The sequence below is a fragment of the Physeter macrocephalus genome, chromosome 8, assembly GCF_002837175.3.
Source record: "Physeter macrocephalus isolate SW-GA chromosome 8, ASM283717v5, whole genome shotgun sequence".
In the NCBI taxonomy this organism is placed as follows: Eukaryota; Metazoa; Chordata; class Mammalia; order Artiodactyla; family Physeteridae; genus Physeter; species Physeter macrocephalus.
In genome coordinates this window covers 143,998,471-144,014,189 of record NC_041221.1, presented here as the reverse complement: position 1 = coordinate 144,014,189, position 15,719 = coordinate 143,998,471, and the positions used below count along the sequence as shown (strand labels likewise).

Below are 15,719 nucleotides of genomic sequence, written 5' to 3'. Positions count from 1 at the left end.
CTGGGCCTGTGCGTCCGGAGCCTGTGCTCCGCAACGGGAGGGGCTGCAACAGTGAGAGGCCCGCGTACCGCAAAAAAAAAAAAAAAAAAAAAAAAAACCCCACAAAACCCTTCCACGATTTCTGTTGACACTTATGATGAAGTTCAATATCCTAAGACGGCCTCATATAATCTGACTCCAGCCTTTCTTTGACCTCATCTCCTGTACTCTCTTCCTTGCTCTTTGAGCTCCTGCCACACCAGCCTCTTTGCTGTTCTTCACCACATCAAGCTCCTTCTCACTTGGGAAACAACAAGCATGCTGTTCCCTCTGCCTGGTATACTCTTCCCCTCTTTATAATGTTCCTTCCCAAGGTGGAGACTAAAGCAGGATTATTTTCTGTTTTGAACTTCTTAGCCCTGTTTCTGCAAATTCTCAGATTCACACATGTATGCCTTTCTTTGCTCACACCCTCTACCTCAGAGCCACTGACCCTGGCAGAGGGGTGTAGAGAATGTTAGTACTGCAAAGAATGCAACCTCCTTTTTACCCTTCCTGTGTCGGAGCAGCAGGATGAAGGAAGTGAGGATCCCAGGCCCTGGCAGCCTTGATGTCACCAGATGCTGGCTGTCTGCTTCTGACATGGGAGATGACATGTCCCACATTGTTTTTGTTTTTGTTTTTTTCCCAGATGGGGTACTGCAAGTGGAACTCACATGTTCCTACCCCTGCAAGTAACTGCCTCATCCTAGCAGGGGCAAAGTGGCTTATGATATGGGAGTGAAGGCTTCAACTGAGGCCTCAGTTATCTCTTAGGGACACCTGGGGCCAGAGAGCAGGCCAATCACCTTTACACAGGTTGAAGGCACTTTTCCTGGAACCAATATAGTTCTACTCCTCTAAACATTTAAATGCTTCCCTCAAGCAGCAACTTCAATACTGACAATTTTATCTTCTCAAAAGAAACACTTTCTTATAATCCAGAAAAAAATTTATGGCAAACTTTTTCTGTAAAGGGCCAGATAGCAAATATTTTAGGCTTTGCAGGCCATATATTCTCTGTCGCAACTACTCAGTTCTGCTGCTGTAGCATGAAAGGAGCCATAGACAACATGTAAAAGAAGGGGTGTGGCCATGTTGCAATGAAACTTTATTTATGGAACTGAAATTTGCATTTCATATCATCTTCATATGTCATGAACTATTCTTCTTCTTTGGATTTTTTTCCAACCATTTAAAAAGTAAAAATCAATCTTATCTCATGAGCTGTACAAAAATAGGCAGTAGGGCTGGATTTGGCTCACTGGCCCTAGCAATTTAACTCATTACTTTGGAATACTCAATTCTCTCCAATTTACAGTTTAAATCATTATGTCAAGTGATTTGCCAGGAACAACCTGGCTTGATGATACTGTCTTTTCAGTATTTATAACATGGCATCACTCCTCTCTGCTTTGTTAACTATTACATATTCTTTGAATCTCAAATTTGGTAATTCTATTTTTGATTTTTTAAGGAACCTCCATACTGCTTTCCATGATGTCTGTACCAATTTACTTTCCCACCACCAGCGCAGAAGTGTTCCCTTTTCTCTACATTCTTGCCAGCACTTGTTACCTCTCATCTTCTTGGTAATAGCCATTCTGACAGGTGTGAGGTGATATGTCATCAAGTTTTGATGTGCATTTCCCTGGTGATTAGTGATGCTGGCACGTTTTTGTATACCCGTTGGCCATCTGTATGTCTTCTTTGGAGAAATGCCTATTCAAGTCCTTTGTCCATTTTAAAATCATGCTATTTTTTAATTTGCTGTTGAATTGCTTGAGTTCTTTATATATTTTGGTTATTAACCTCCTATTAGATATACGGCCTATATGTTATATGGCAAATATTTTCTCCTCTTCTGTAGGTTGCCTTTTTATTTTGTTGATGGTTTCCTTTGCTGTGCAGACACTTTTTAGTTTGCTATAGCCCCACTTGTATATTTTTGCTTTTGTTGTCTGTGCTTTTGGTGTCAAATCCAAAAATTATTGCCAAGATTTATGTCAAGTTGCTTACTACCTGTGTTTTCTTCTAGGAGTTTTATGGTTGCAGGTCTTATGTTTTGGTTGATTTCGTGTATGGTGTGAGATAGTGGTCCAGTTTCATTCTTTAGCATGTGGCTATTTTTTAGCATTAAAAAAGAAGGAAACCCTGCCATTTGCAACAACATGGATGGACCTGGAGGATGTTAAGCTGACTGAAATAAGCTGAACACAGAAAGACAAATACTTTATAATCTCTCGTACATGCAGAATCTAAAATAATCAAACTCAAAGAAGCAGAGAGTAGAATGGTGATTGTCAGGGGTTCCAGGAAGCGAGAAATGGGGAGGAGATGGTCAAAGGATACAAAGTTTCAGTTATGCAAGATAAATAAGTTCTGGAGATCCACTATACAGTATGGTGCTTATAGCTAACATTACTGTATTGTACACTTTAAATTTGCTAAGAGGGTAGATATTTATGTTAAATGTTCTTACCACACACACACAAAATAATACAGAGAACAGGAGGAAACTTTAAGAGATGATTGATATGTCTACGGTTATGGTGGTGGTGATGGTTTCAGGTGAGTTTTATAAACTCACTGAGTTGTATAGATTAAATAGGTACAGCTTTTTAGCATGCCAATCATACCTTAATAAAGTGGTTGAAAATCTCAATGTGAATTTCAGTTCTTAGAAAAGCCTTTCAAGAACCATAATTGGAATTAAAGTATGTTTTCTCATAGGTTCTTGTACTTTTTGGCACTTATAATTTGTATTTCTATCTTTATTTGTGAGATCAGGTAATTACACCCGATCTCCTACAAAACTGCAAGCATCAGGAGAAGAGAAACCATGGTCGTCCTTTTCACCACCCGTTGTATCCTAAGCTCTAGCAAAGTGGGGACTCCATAAATGTTTGATGAATGAATGAAATATAGTTTCCTTTTATCTGTTCCGCTCCTGCTTTGAAGTGAAGCAGGGCCCCTAAAAAATGGCCCTTGAAAAGTCAGACTAACTGTGGAGGCAATAGGAGAATTTCTTGCTCAGGTCTTAAAATGAGGGCAGTTAGAACTGAACTCGGAACTCAAACATGGAGAAGAGTGTGAGTTGCAACAGAGAATCACTTCCCACATTCTGAAAACTTGACCTCTGTTAATTAGGTCATTGTTGCTCCTAGCTCCCCCTATTTCATACTACTTACTGCAGTTGTAATTACACATTTATTTGTGTGATCTTTTTTTTTTTTTCCTTGTGGTACGCGGGCCTCTCACTGTTGTGGCCTCTCCCGTTGCGGAGCACAGGCTCCGGACGCGCAGGCTCAGCGGCCATGGCTCACGGGCCCAGCCGCTCCGCGGCATGTGGGATCTTCCCGGACCGGGGCACGAACCCGTGTCCCCTGCATCGGCAGGCGGACCCTCAACCACTGCGCCACCAGGGAAGCCCTGTGTGATCATTTTATTTATTGTCTTCCCTCCATGAATGGAGGGACTATGTACGTTTTGTCTAAAAATTGTCAAAATAAGAAGACTTTTAAGACAAACACAGAACTGGGAAATTGTATTAGATCAGATAAATGAGCTGGAAAATGAGTCTATTAGGTACCTTTGTTTGGAACACAGTTTTTGGTCAACTTTATTTTTCAGCTCTTAATTTTGTCTAGTTCTTACATTGTCAGGTTAATATAACTCTGACTGATGCTCTGACAGGTTTAGAATATGTTTAACGTATTGTTTTAGGATAATGCCAGAGAAAGGCTGAGAATTTATTCATTCATTCAATGAATACTGAGAAATGCAAGATTACAAAAATATGGTCCTTGCCTTAAAGAAGCACAAGGTGGAATATGCATACCACTTCCCTTCCCCATCCTTATCCCATCCTTGGCTTGCTCTTGATTCTGTAAATTGACGTTTGGTTTAGATCAAATCTGAATTAATCTAAGGAGCCCCTGACCAACAAGAAAGTTTGCACTGGTTTCTGGCCCTCTCTCTTTTCCTGAGACGTTAGCATAAGCGAGGGGGGACTGTCGTGTCTTGGATCCTCCACAGACTGAGGATCCCCTTTCTCTGTCCCTGTGTGGAGTGAGACCCCAACAATAAGATTTGGCTGCAACTCTGTGAAGAATCTCCTGCCAGTGAAGGAAAGAAGTCTGAAGGGCACTGGATGGCGATTTGGAAACCTTGGTTTCATCCTGGCTCCTCAAACTCACTACATAACCTTAGGCAAATAACTTTTCTCCTATACGACTTTAATTTCCTATTTGAACAAGAAAATGAAAAATTAGACAAATGACTTCTAAGATGTTATTCAGGGCTCACGTTCTCACTTTCTACTTATCACTGTACTCCTGTAGTTGAGAAAGCACAATTATAAGATGCATTGTTCTTAGTTTACTAACCATCCTGTTTTGTTAAAATTAATTTTTCAGTGTCTCTAAGAAAACAAGTTCAACCCCTTTATTAGGTCTCTGGCTGAAAACAGATGAAGATTAACAAGCTTTATGGTATGAAGTGGCAATTGAAATTTTTTAAGGAAGGGGAAGGCTTCACCTTGATCTTGAAGATCCTTTTGGGGGACTTCTCTTTGGATGAGCCCCAATCTGATTAACAGGCAGAGGGAGAAGGCTTTTATAGTTCGGAACAGTTAACATTTATTGAGCATCTGTTAGACACCAGACACAGACCTAATTGCTTAGTATGTATTACCCCCATTTAATCCTCTCCACAACAGTGTATCATTCAAACAGAAAATTTAAAGAGTTCTCTTCTAACAGGCCAGCAAGGAGCAGGATGCCTGACATCAAGATGAAAGTGTTAAGCGAGCAATTAAAAATGCATTTTTATGAGTTCATGGCTCTGCAATGAAATACCAGTGTTATTTTATTCACCAAAGGATTTCTAGCAGTCTTTTTGGTCCAAAGCCACTAGTTATCTCATGTCACTGCAGCTTAAATCCCATGCGTAATTGAAAGGGATAATGGAGAGGAATGAGGTGAGCCTACTAAAGAGAAAAAGACCTGAACAAGTAGGTGAAGGGGAGTATGTGTTTGCTCTAGATTTGTTAGCCCAGGGGATAGTTCATGTAGTTTTAAGTGAGAGAGTAGTTTGGAAGGATAAATTGAGGAAAATTACTAGAAGGATTTATTCTATGATAAAGTTACTGTGTTTGTTTGCAGGGGACTCAGAAGGCAGATTATGAATGGTTGGAAGTGACAGATATAAGCAAATGTAGGAAGTGCTAGTAGGCAACAAGGGGAAGAGTTAAGATGTAGGGCTCATTCTGGAAGAAGGTGGAGGCTGCTTCAGGATGAGGAAGGCCCAAGAATGTGTGTAGGAAGGGAGCAAGTAGTGGAGGGAAGGAGGGAGAAGGGAGAGAGCTCAAGAAAGGGAGAATCAAACTCTCCCTTTAGCTGTTCTACTTAGATCTCTCAAAGTTTCTACAAAATCAGTATTTCCCACTTTGTGGAAGAAAACAAGTTCAAACCCATTTTATTCTAAACACTAACTTTATCATAGAATAAAATGGTGCTGAATTTGTTTTCATTCTATCATAGGATAAAAACAATCCCCTCCCTAGTTTTGCCCATCTCATTAAAAAGCATAACCCAATTGTTTATACCTGAAACCTGGGAATCATTCTTGATTCCTTCCCTGACCCCCTACATTTATAAAACAAAATTTGTTGAGTGCCTATCATGTAGCACACTCTGTTCCACATTCTGGGTATCTCATGGAAGCTTCTCCCATTCCAGTGCAAGGAGTCGGACAGTGAAAAAAATAAAAAACAAAATAACACAACATGTTAGAAGGTGGAAAGTGCCAAGAAGAACATTAAGGCAGGAAGGGTTATAAGGATTGCCAGCGTGGGGGCATGCAGTCTTAAAGAACGTGGTCATGGAGGGCTTTAATGAGATTCATTTGCGCAAAGGGGAGAAGAGTTGAAGGCGTGAACCATGAGAGGAAACTGGTGAAACATCCTGGGGAAAATTATTTCAGGCAGAGGGAAGAGAATAGCTGACAGCATGGCTTTAATGTTCAAGAAACAGCAAGGAGGTGAGTGTGGTTGGAATGGGTGGGTGATGAGAGCAGAGAGGTGAGAGGAGGGGCAGATCCTGCAGGACCCTTACCTTACACTGAGTCATAAGAAGAGCCATCAAAGGGTTTTGAACAGAGAAATGACACAAGAAGTCCTTTCAAAATATTCCTCAAGCGCATTTACATCTCTCTGTCTCTACTGCCACTATCCTTGTCTAAACCACCACTAGCTCTTGTTGAAATTCTTGAAAATCTCATGCCTGGCTTTCACATGTTGTTACTCACCCTGTCAAAACTGTTTGCTGTGCAGCAACCACATGATCTTTGAAATGTATATTGGATTATGACACACTCCTGCTTAATAGTGCTTCAGTGACTGAAATCCTCTCCACCACACATAGTTTCCTTCTTTTGTACTCTGCTAAGGGCCACATGAACCTTCTTTCCATTCCTCAGCCCTCTGAGTCTCTCTGCCTGCAGCTCTTTGCACCTGCCTGGAACAGTCCTCCCCCAGCTCTTCATAGACCAGACCCTTCTCATCTTAGATGCCTCATCCTAAGAGATGCCCATCCCCACTCTTCCTCTATTAGTCTCCATCAGAGCTCCTTTCTAGTTCCTGCACCTCCCCTGTGCAGTTGGTAAGGATGTGTTTATTTGTTTGCTTGCTTTTTAAGTTGTCTATTTCTCGTGTTAGACTGTGAACTCTGTGAGGGAAGAACTCCTCTTACTCATGGTTGTGTCCCCAGAGCTGGCCGTGGTGTCTGGCAGGTTGTTGTTTGCTCTTGTAAAAAAAAAAAAAAAAAAAGTCTGATTGAATAAATGAAAAGAAGAGAGAGAGGGTCATAGATACAGACCCTGCAGGGACCTATATATTTTTTGTTCTGTCACAGTCAGTTTGGGCTGCTATAACAGAATATCGTAGACTGGGGGACTTAAACAACAGACATTTATTTCTCACAGTTCTTGGAGGCTGGGAAGTCCAAGATCAAGGTGCCTGCAGTTCTGGTGTCTGATGAGAGTCCTCTTCCTAGTTTGCAGACTGCCAGCTTCTCAGTCATCCTCATATGGCTGAGAGAAAGATCATTTCTCTCCTGTCTGTTCTTACAAGGACACAAATCTCTTTCATGATGGCTCCATCCTCGTGACCTAATTACATCCCAAAGGCTCCACCATCATATTGGGAGTTAGGATTTCAACAAATGAATTTTGGGGGGACATAAACATTTGGTCCGTAACACTATACAAATAAATTGTATTATTAGGATAAAGGAGGTAAGCTTTGTAAGTAATAAAAAGCTATTGTTTTATAAGCTGTCTTAAACATTTTCTTAAAAGAAAGGGCAGCAAATATAACGTGAATACTTAAAGAAGTGACATTCTTTTTACTTTGTAAAATGATATTTGTAGTATGTTCATTTCTCTTCTAATTGTTACTGCATTTATTTTGGTTCCCATGTGAACCTAGAGAGAGACTTTCCCTATTTTCCCCACCCCTTTGGGCTTCAGTAAAGGAAAATGGACCTAAGGGATTCTTCAGGAACTGCTTCAAAATTCACTGTTCATCAGATGGTTGAGGATAACAAGTACTTGCTGGGACTTGCTCAGTGCCAGATACTGTGCCTGGCATTGTGGAAAAGGAGGTGAATGAGATAGTGCTTACCAGGGAGATTGGTGGCCACTACCTGAGTCATTTCAAAATAGTGTAGTAAGTGATATGATGGGCTTTGCACAAGGTGTCAAGTGCAAAGAGAGAAGTCAAAAGAGCTTCTGGAGAGACAGTGCCTGAACTGTGTTTGAATATTGTCCTGTAGCTACCCAAAAAACGGAAGGGAGGGAGAGTGGGAGGAACTCTCTCATCAATTGTTAATTATTTTCCAATTTCAATTTAAAATCATTAAGAAGAGTTGAAGCACACAAGGAAAAAAAAGAGAGGAATTAAACCTCCGAAAAGTAAAAAATACATCCTGCCCATTGCTTATGTCCTGTGCAAACGATTGACATGAGTCTAGGTAAAGAAAATTGTGAACTATGTAAGAAAAGGAAATAACTAGACTTTTGTCATCTTAGGTTTTCCCAGATCAAAAAGGTTGAATAGCCACCTTTGGGATGTATTCAATAATATCATGTAAGAGAGTACCTTAGAGCAGGGGTCCCCAACCCCTGGACCTTGGCCTCTTAGGAACCGGGCTGCACGGCAGGAGGTGAGCAGCGGGCAAGCGAGCAAAGCTTCATCTGCCGCCCCCATCGGTCCCCATCGTTCACATAGCCTGAACCATCACCACAGCCCCGCCCCCGAGGTCTGTGGAAAAATTGTCTTCCGCGAAACCAGTTCCTGGTGCCAAAAAGGTTGGGGACCGCTGCCTTAGAGTACATGTGGGGTGGGGAGGGGTGTATCAGTCTGAAAGGGGGTAAACCTGACCAGGTGACTGTTGGACTCTCTGCAGCCAGTAGGAAGGCTGATAATGCCACAGGTTAGGGGGTGGTAGAGGGGGGTGTCCTGGATGGTCTAGGACTAGTGTTTTATCAGAACACATCCAGCTATGTACAGTCATTTAAAAATAAACCAAATCCTTTGTAAATATGTCTCAACAACTGAAGTGGAAACATAATCCCTAAGGACTTTCAAGTTCTCTCTTTTCCTGCTTTCTCCTAGCTACCTCTCAAACTGCAGATTCTCCCTTCCAGTTTCTCTGCCCTCTCTCTCCCCATATCCTCATGTTCCTTCTGTTACCCTCACACACATCATTTCCTTTTGATTGTGCATCCTATAATCCCAGAAAGATAGGGAGGATCTCCCTTCCCAGGCAAGGAAGGACCTTCAAAAGCTAATTATTTTCATCTGTCAAATGCTCATTAATTGAATCTGCAGAACTCAATTCTGCTACAGACATAGAATCCTAAGATGTGAGAAGCAGAAGGGAATGCGGGATCTTAGTACAATGCTCTTGCTTTACAGATGAGAAATCTGAGGTACATAGAGGGGAAGCCAGAGTAGTTTCTCAGGACCAGGAACTATCTGATAAGTGCGGCCATATGTTCATATTTTAATAGCTAAACTCCCTTGAATGAGGCTCAGAACTTAATTTCCTTATATTGAATTCCCATCCCCAGAAGATTCTATTGTGTCACAGTGGGAATCACAATACTACCTTAAAGATTCTCCTCATGAAGCCAGAATACATTTTCCCCTTCTACTTCTATGTTTGAACATATGGTAATAATGTTTTTAAAAATTGCCTACCTTGTTGGTATTTTTATTGATTCTTTCCCGGGAACTACCCAACATAATTAAATGCATAATATGGAGCAAAATGTATAGAATCATCCATATGCTTATTCTTGGTTATGATCTGCCAAGTTAAAACCTTGTAGGGAGAGAGTTTAGAACAAATGATAGTAACAACGAGGTGCCTGGCACTGAGCCTAGAGGCTTGCATGCCTCGCTCAAGCCTTACAACACTCCTGTGAATGATGGGCCGCCATATTTCCATTTCAGTAAGTCGAGGTTTAGAGAGATTAGGCTCCAGGTCAGATGGTGGAGCCAGACTCCAAATCTACGTATGGTAGAATCAACGTCTGGGCACTTAATCCATTCATTTTACTCATCAAAAGACAAAATAAATTGATTCAAAGGTGTAATCACTTTACATTTCACAGTCTAGTTGTCATAGATGGATGCCATGAGAGTAAGCAGTTTCCACTGTGTGTAGAGCCCTGAAAATGATTTAATTTGGGGCGACTCTGTTCTATGGGCTGTGAGAAGGCTCATTAGATAGCCCCTTTGGGGTAGATCAAAGTATCTGGTGACAGTTTCATTATCTTATCAATTCCTGCCCTGCAATTCTATCTCCTTGTTCCTCCCTGTTCTCCAGTGTATGTCTCCTCGAAATCTTTTTGGATTTCTGAGTCAACAGCAAAGTCAGTCCTTCCTGAGCAGGTCATGTGGCCTCACTGGTCATACACACACACACACACACACACACACACACACACACACACACAAACACACATCATGATTGTCTCTTTTGCTTCACAATTCACTGTCAGTGTTTTTCTGGTTCAAGTACCAACATAAAACTATCTTTACATTCCTTTGATGATTATTACAACTCTGCTTGTCTATTAACTTTTAATTATTATTAAAAATAAACAGGGGGACTTCCCTGGTGGCACAGTGGGTAAGAATCCGCCTGCCAGTGCAGGGGACACGGGTTCGAGCCCTGGTCTGGGAAGATCCTGCATGCCGCGGAGCAACTAAGCCCGTGCGCCACAACTACTGAGCCTGCGCTTTAGAGCCCTCGAGGCATAACTACTGAGCCTGCGTGCCTAGAGCCGGTGCTCCACAACAAGAAAAGCCACCGCAATGAGAAGCCCGTGCACCATAATGAAGAGTAGCCCCTGCTCGCTGCAACTAGAGAAAGACCGTGCGCAGCAACAAAGACCCAACACAGCCAAAAATAAATAAATAAAATAAAATAAATTTACTAAAAAAAATTAGACAAGTTACCTGTAGCTAAGTAATTTTTAAAGAAAAAAACTTAAAAAAATAAATAAGTAAATAGGATACAGTCACTGTTAAGTAACTGGGCTTTAATCAGGAATGAAAGCATAATATAATTTCTCCTCCTCTCTCATCAACCCATGGAGAAATCCAAATAGTGGTAGCAACTGTTCTTCAAGGCAACATATTTTCCTGTAACTTTTTGTGGACCTAAAAATGCCTTAACCTAACAGATGACCTCCTAGGAAGGATTTCAGGCTTGGTAGTGGTCATCCATGCTTGTGGCATTAACAACGTGATTAGCTGCTTCATTTCCATTTCTAACCTAATCTCTCATCCAAGGTACCAATGCTTAATCTTTAAATAACTTGGAGGCATTGCTTTCTAGATGTCCTTCAGCCAAAACAAATTGAATAAGTTTAAAACTGGACTCATTGTTATTCTAGAACTGTACTCTTCAATATGCCATGTGTGGCTATTGGGCACATGAAATGGAACTAGTCTGAGTTGAGCTGTGCTCTAAGTGTCACCCACACTCAACTTCAAAGACTGAGTACAAGAAAAAGAATGCAAAATATCTCATTAATGGTTTTTATATTGATTACATGCTGAAATGATCTTTCTTTCATATGTATACAATTAAATAAAACATATTAAAATGAATTTCAGCTGTTTCTTTTTACTTTGTAAAATGTGGCTATTAGAACATTTAAAATTATGTAGCATATGTATATTTCTGTTGGACAGTGATATGCTAAAATATCAAAGCTGGGAGGGACTGTCTAGTCTCATCCCTCATTTTATGATTGAAGAGGGATAATAATAGTAATAACTCATTATTGAGTAAATTTCACATGCCTGATAATGTACCTTAGCACTTACATGTATTATCTAATTTAATCTTTACTGCAATCCTATGGTAGGTATCATGGTTATGCTCATTTTAGAAATGAAGTCTATGGAGGGGAAGTAGCTTGTCCGGTGTTATAAAGCTTGTAACTTGGATGCTCTCTGTGTAGCTTCAATTCCTATGAATGATGAAATACACAAGTACTTTTCAAGACATAGATACCATGGGTATGCTTCCGTGGTTCTCTCTCACCGAATCCACCTTTCTCTGGTAGCCACAGTACTATGGACTAACTCCTCAACTATCTTTGCCTCCAATTCTGATCTCATTTCTCTTTGAAAAGAACATATACCCAGTTTAAAGGAAAAAGTCATTCCCTTGGAGCAGGGACTTCTACGATTACTGCAAAATTGATTTTATTAACTACCAAAGGCAAAGGAAAGTGACAAAATGTTAAGCTCTGTGATGGAAGGTGAGTTTCCATTCTGCCTAAAGCATCTTGCCTGTCACAGCAATGCATGCCCGTGTGCCCGCGCACACACATGCACACTCATACATGTGTTCACACACGTCACAAATCACTCTGCCCAGACTTAGTAGACATTTACAGTGTTTCATTTTCTCCCTAAAATCATGATGATTTTGCTTTGTGTTTAAAAGTCAATTGGCTAATTCATTTCAAAGGTGACTCTTCATATACATTTTATTATACATAAAATAGATAACCAACAAGGACCTACTGTATAGCACAGGGAGCTCTACTCAATATTCTGTAATAACCAAAATGGAAAAAGAATTTGAAAAAGTGGATATATGTATGTGTTTAACTGAATCACTTTGCTCTACACCTGAACATTGTACAGCAAACATTAATACAACACAAACAACACAACATTGTAAATCAACTATACTCCACTATAAAATAAAAATTTTTTAAAAAGGTGCCTCTTTGACGTTGTGTTCTTAATCTGGAGTTTGTTGTAATTACTGGCACCAACAAGAGATACCTATATCAACTTTGTACCTTCTTTCCTTGTCTTTCCTCAAGGTACTTTATGACCCAGGCTGCCTTCTGGATCAAAAAGATACTGGAAGCTGTAAAACACACAAAGCCAGGCTTTATCAACTATGTGTGCAGAAGGACACCAGCCCCGAGTGTGTGCCACTTCATGCCCCTGTCACGTGCTCCTCTGTTTACCCGACTCCACTTTCCTGGGTCCATCCCTGAATAGAGGTTGAAAGAAGCCACAGTAAAACCTGGCTGCCTGGGGCTAGCTGCCCATTCATGGAGGTGAGTTGCTGTGTTCCTATGTTCATGTCTGTTTAGAGTATGTGGAATGCACTCTCAGGCTACACCTGCTGCTCTTAGCCCTGAGAGTGTGGCCCTCGGCACGAATGTGAGGACAGCCCAGTTAGCCTTTGGGGCCAGGCTGCTTCTTTTCCCATCACTCTGAGCCCAGGTGTGGTCATATCCCCTGCTCTAGTTTCCTTCAACACAGCTGATGCCAGCTGGCGTTCCAAAATTGCTGTGTTATAAATGCTCAGGACTCTTTTCAATTAAAAAATATTTTAAACACATTTGGAAAAAAGTATATTGCTTTTTTCTGATCATTAAGTAAGATATGTAGAAAATTTGACAAATGCTGAAAAGTATAAATAAAAAAAGCAAGCATCAACTATGATTCTGCCACCCAGAGACATCTACTGCTAATATTTGGGGAAATTCCTCGGGAAATTCCTCATACATTTTTAGTCCTGTACCACAGGCATTTCTACAAGTAGGATGCTATTAAATGTGCTGTTAGGCATTCTACTTTTTTCTCTTCATATTATTTTGTGAATATTTTTACATATCATTTAGTAGTCTATGAGACCTGTTTGAATATGTTTGTATGTGTGTATATACATGTACACAGTGCTTTCTAGTGATTTCTTCCATAATTTAAAATTTCTCTTAGATGGAGAATTATCCTGCATTCTGTATAACATTAATCTTCATGTGTGGTAGCCCTAGAGCTCCCCTAAATCATGTATTTTGGTGTTTTACTTCTTACTCTGTGGCCTCTCCATGACTTATTATATTGTCTTCATATTTTATTATTTACATCAAAGTTGTAAAAAATCAAATAATGCAGTGCTTATAGGAAAGAGATAGTCATCTGTCTATTTTTTCAACTATCCAAGAATCAGTTGTCTCCAGAGAAGAGAATTTTTCGTTTGAGTTCATCTATCAGGACTGTTCAGTTTTGCAAATTACAGAAACATCAGCTGTATTGGTTAGGAATAGGTTTACTGAATATAATAGAAAATACAAATTAATAGTAGTTTAAACACTTTATCATTTATTTTCTTGGGTAAAAAGATGCCTGAAGATATGCAGTCAGTCTTTGCTATGTAAGCTCCACATTCATCAGGGACCTGGGCTCTAATTTCCCCACTTCCTCATGGCTTCCATTTTCAAGGTTTCAAAATGCTTGCTTCTGGAGCTCCTCCATCCACACAACAGGAAGGAGTAAGGAGCAAAACAAAGATGGCATGCTCTAGCCCCATCAAGAAACTTGAAGGAATCTTCCTGGAAGTTCCATACAGAACATCTATTTAAATTTCATTGGGCAGAGCTCAGCCAAGTTCTGCGAGTTTGAGAATGTAGTCATTTATTTGGGATCAGTGCACCACTGAATAAAATTGGGGTTTTATTACCTATAGAATGAAGACTACTGTGTAGGCAATCAGGAAATATATTGCTTTACATAACTAAATAATTCAAGGTTTATCTATGGCTTCAGGTAAAGTTTGATCCAGCTGATAACATCATCGGACTTTCGTTCCATTTCTCAGAGATCCTTTGGCTCCTTCTCCTCATGCATTGTTTTTACCCACAGATGGACTCTGCCTAGAATGACAGAGTTGGCTGGAGTATTTCATGATATTGTATCCTACACCTCATTGCCCAGAGAAGGACATTTTTTATTTCTTCATTTGTGGTTGTTTATTGACCTCCCAATATCATATTCTCAATTCCTTCTCTGGTCACCTCTACAACTTTAAATAGCACAATTAAACCTTCATTTCTTATTCCATTAATCACAGGGATGGACATCTCTTGACTCCCACGTTGTATGATAAGGACATTTACCACACGTTTAACCATTTACCACACCTTCTCACTTTTACCTCTCAAACTTTGCCAGTTTTACCTTTATTTATATAATGTTGAGATTGAGAAATACACGTTCTGACCATCCTAGTTAAGTCTTCTTAAATGTCCCTAGGCTGATTCTAGAAGCTTAAAACAGAAAATAACATTTAAATCATTATGATATTATAAATATTGTCCTTGAACATCCAAATGGTATGCTAGGTGGTCAAAGAAGCAAATCTGTGCCACTCAAGTTAAAATCCTTCTAGTTTTGTTGTTGCTGCTGTTGTTGTTTGGCCACGCCGCACGGCACGCAGGATCTCAGTTCCCCGACCCGGGATCAAACCTGTGCCCCCTGCAGTGGAAGTGTGGAGTCTTAACCACTGGACTGCCAGGGAAGTCCCCCAATCCTTCTGTTTTTAAACACCACCAAACACCTTTACCATTTCTATAAGTTTTCTAAGATCCTGTTTAAACTGATTCACCTCTTTTTGTGTTTTTCCATAGAGGTCTTTTCCATGGTCATCTAGGCCAAATTAGACCAAGTGCTCCCAAGACCAGCAGCAGCCTGGATATCTTATATCCAAGATGTAGGTCTGGAGATCTGAAAAGAATTCTGGGCTAGAGTGTAAAATTTGGGACCTGTTAGCATGCAAATGATAAAGCAAGCACAGTGGATGAAATAGTATAGGGGCCTATAGAGAGTAAAAGAAGAGGAAGGGCTTTGACATGTAAGTGTTAGCCAGAGAAGGAGCTGGCAAAAGAGACTGAGATTTTCAAATTTCAGCGTGAGAGAATCAGTGAGCTGGGGGAGTAGCAGAGGTGATGTTGAACCTTGCACCTGGAACAGGGGTTCTTGCTTCAGCATTCCTGGCAGATGGCACCCAGCCTGTGCTTTTATACTTACAGTGCTAGACGGCTCCAAATGTTGAGACAGTCTTACACCAAGCTGAATTGTTTCTCCATAATATCCTGGCCCCTGTTTCGCTTTCTCATGCATGAAAAATCCAGCCCGATTTTATTGTGTCTCTCTGCATAATAGCTCTTGAAATAGTATGAGATAGTTAAGCGCCCAATACATATAATATCATCAACCATTAATGTTGCTTATATATTGTTATTATTATTGTTATGATTTTTATTTCATGGTTGTTCTCAGCAAAATCTTTAAAGTCAGACAGCCTGAA

The 15,719-nt window shown here is 40.3% G+C and overlaps 1 protein-coding gene across 2 annotated transcripts in view; it reads left to right on the top strand.

The window, feature by feature from the left end:
* HTR4 (5-hydroxytryptamine receptor 4) overlaps window positions 1-15,719 on the top strand; it is a 338,048-nt gene that overhangs the window by 112,721 nt on the left and 209,608 nt on the right. For both annotated transcript variants that reach the window (XM_028493352.2, XM_028493351.2), the window contains exon 3: window positions 12,442-12,684. The gene's annotated coding sequence lies outside the window, so the exon portion shown is untranslated. The remainder of the gene's footprint in view (window positions 1-12,441; window positions 12,685-15,719) is intronic.